A 3,367-nucleotide genomic window follows, 5' to 3' on the forward strand; every position below is an offset into this window, starting at 1 on the left:
ATGCACGCGCCGCCGCAAACTGGAACCACACAAAGTATTTGATCAGGTGAACATCCGCAACTGAGGAACGTATTTATAGAACATAAATCCGCTTCAGCTGGCAGTAATTTTCTTAATTTATTTCACTACCGGTTTCGAAACTTAAAGCTTCATCTTCAGGTGCCTCCAAATAATTATGGGAAGATAAATATGTGGTGGTCGGGGCAGTCAGTTATGGGGATCACTCCCATGTCAAACAAAGGCATGGGAGCATAGGACCAGCGACCACAATGCCCTATATATATGAAGATGGTATCTGTTCTTTCGGACATGTCTTCATATACATATATAGTTAGGGCTCACCGCCCATGTGACCATCTTCTTCTGTGCGGATGCACAAACAGTGCCCGAACTCTTACGGGAATCCGCAGTAAAGCCGCGAGTCTCACGGGAGGCGTGCCAGAGATAAGTCCCTGCAGTCGCACTATCCTCTGTGTCCTCGGTGGCTCAGGTGGACAGAGCGTCTGCCATGTAAGCAGGAGATCCCGGGTTCGAGTCCCGGTCGAGGCACACATTTCCAACTGTCCCCGTTGACTTATATCAACGCCTGTATGCAGCTAGGGGTATTAATTTCATTGTAACCACAACGTCCATCTGGGCAACATGAGATGGAAATCAGGTAGTGCTGTCCAGTTAGGCACTGTGGTCGCTCGTCCTACAGTCCCATACCTTTGTTTGACGTGGCTGTGATCCCGATGACTGACTGGCCCGACCGCCACATATTTATGTTCCCACAATTATTTGGTGGCTCCTGAAGATGAATCTCTAAGCTTTGAAACCTGTAGTGGAATAAATTAAGAATATTACTGGCAAAGAAGCGCATTTTTTGATCCATAAATGTGAAACCGTGCAACTGAGGGTCATCTGCTGTTTCACCTACATAGGAAGGCACTGGACTACGAACTGCACATCAGAGGTTTGGTGCAGCTGTGCTAGTGGACTGCAGCATCGAGATCAGCACTGCTGTGAACTGTCTGCTTCCAATATGTGTTTTTAATGACAATCACATACCACACGACTCGACTTTACTTTTCCATTGTACACTTATGCTATTCTCCTAAACGCAAACTGTCACATCACAGTCGCAAATTTACACTTTCGTAATATACGAACTGAACACGAATGGCACTTTCGTAGGCTGTTCAGGCATATTGGCTTCATATTTTTGTAAAAGGAATCGCCTCCGGTGGCTCGTTATAGAACAATTTCATTTCGTTTCATTTCTTACCCCCATTTATCTTTTCAAATGTATTGCACTGAAAATTTCTGCATAACGTCTATAAACGTCGACGGTATGTGCTGCATATCTTGTCTGGAAACAAACTTGTTCCATTCACTCACGGTATCCGCTGTTAACAACAGTAAGGCCCACTTTACTCTTCACTCTAAAGCTTTCATTCCATCATATCTCATTTTGTTTGTTTTCCCGACAATGTTAATTATACGTTCATAGTGATACACAGCAGTATGGATACGTTTCCTGATGGAAAATTGGCCACTAGAAACGTCGAGAATGGGTTCACTGAGCTCAGTGGCAGAGCAGCACAACGAAACTGTGCTCTGCTTTTGCCGCAACTAAATTACACTACATTTTGTTTTTTGTTTCACGCTTTGGATTTTGGAGATCGCATATTACAGGTTACCATACTGTTGTGATATTGTTTTAACAGAAACAAACGTAACAAATCTAATAAATCGTAATTACATTATTACTCTGCAACGAGCCACATGAACAGCGTCCTAAACTTTGTTGGCGGAGTTCTGGTTCGCCCCGTAGATTTAAGGTCCGAAGTAAATTTCAGTAACAGGCACTGTTTCTTAGCTGTGTTTTAGAATTCCCAATATTAGTAGAGTGGAAAGACAACAGATTTTTCGAAACCCATGAGGACTTCTTAATGCCACACAATATGAAGAGAAAGTCCGTGCATTGTTGGAGGAAAGTGCATACCGGCTTTTGGAACATCCACAATAGTGAAGAAGCCAGGGTTTTCTGCCGTTGTTACACGAAAATCACGAGCACTGGCTCCGAGGCCGTGAAGTTTACAGCCTTCCTCAAATACACAAAGGAGATGAACTGCTGAGACCCGCTGATAGCGTCAGTGACTCTCCAACATACAGACTGGTCCAGTATTTAACAGAATTAATGGCACCTATTGTTGGCAGCTGTAAACACGACATTACGAACTCCTGGACGTTTGTCGACATCACCAAACGAATAAAAGCGCCGTTTTTAAGCGGTATCTCTAATTACTAAAGAACCTGTTAAAGATACGTTGAGACTAGACTTCAAATTACTGCGACACAGATTGACCAGCGCTTGGTTTTTGTATAATGGCAAATATTATGAAATGACCGACGGTATGGTCATGTGTCCCCTTTATCACGAGGTAGATTTTCTTCCCACGTGCAAAGTTGGAGACTGTGACTTAAGTACCGCTCCTCGTCGGCCGTCCTGTTACTGACATTATGTTGATGTTAACTTTTTCTTTGAGTTAATGGCAAAGAATCATTGCAGAAATTCAGTGATCACATGAACAGTATACAGCCCAACATAAGGCGTGCTGCGAAAATGTAGAAGGAAGGAAAGCTACCCATCTTGGACGTTCTACTTCAGCGTAGTGAGAATCTTACCATAAAAATTGAGGACCTTGAAGTAGACGAAGTGAAGGAATTCTGCCAAGTTGGAAGTAAAATAAACTATGGCAAGAAGGAAAGGTGTGTATACACTGATAAGCCAAAACATTATGGCCACCGGCCACCGCGAGGTTGGATGCCACCTGGGGGCGCTGTGGACACATGAGGCGCTAAGAAAAGTATGTAAGCGCAGCAGAGACGGATGACGATCACTCTAGCGAAGAAATGGGCTAAAAATAGGATACTCCACTGAGATAAGAGACTTTGTCAAAGGGCAGATTATTATTAGGCAAATCCTGTGGAGGAGAATCTCGAAAACGGGGTAGGTTGTCGAATGTTCACGTTCTACTGTTATGAGCATCTACGGAAAGAGGTAGAAGGACAGTGAAACTTCATCTAGGTAGGCTAAATGGCTGGACGTCCACTACTATTCACAGAATGTGGGATTTGGACGCTTGTCTGCTCTGTAAACAAGATAGCTGGCGATCGGAGGCATCTTTGCCGAAAGAGCACAATGCTCGTGAACTGGTTTCGGGGCACACCATTCAGCGCACATTGTTGAACATGGGGCTCCGCAGCAGACAACCCCCTACATGTTTCATCATTGTCAGTTACGATTGCAGTGGGCACGGGACCATCGGGAATCGACCGTCAATCAATGGCTTTTCGGGTGAATCACATTTTTGCTACACTA

At 44.2% G+C, this 3,367-nt stretch overlaps 1 non-coding gene across 1 annotated transcript; it reads left to right on the forward strand.

Annotated features, from left to right (window-relative positions):
• The first annotated feature begins 475 nt into the window (after positions 1-475).
• Positions 476-549, forward strand: Trnat-ugu. Its single transcript has one exon. It is a non-coding gene; the product is annotated as a tRNA-Thr (tRNA).
• Positions 550-3,367: the final 2,818 nt, after the last annotated feature.

This window comes from Schistocerca americana, chromosome 4 (genome assembly GCF_021461395.2).
Source record: "Schistocerca americana isolate TAMUIC-IGC-003095 chromosome 4, iqSchAmer2.1, whole genome shotgun sequence".
In the NCBI taxonomy this organism is placed as follows: Eukaryota; Metazoa; Arthropoda; class Insecta; order Orthoptera; family Acrididae; genus Schistocerca; species Schistocerca americana.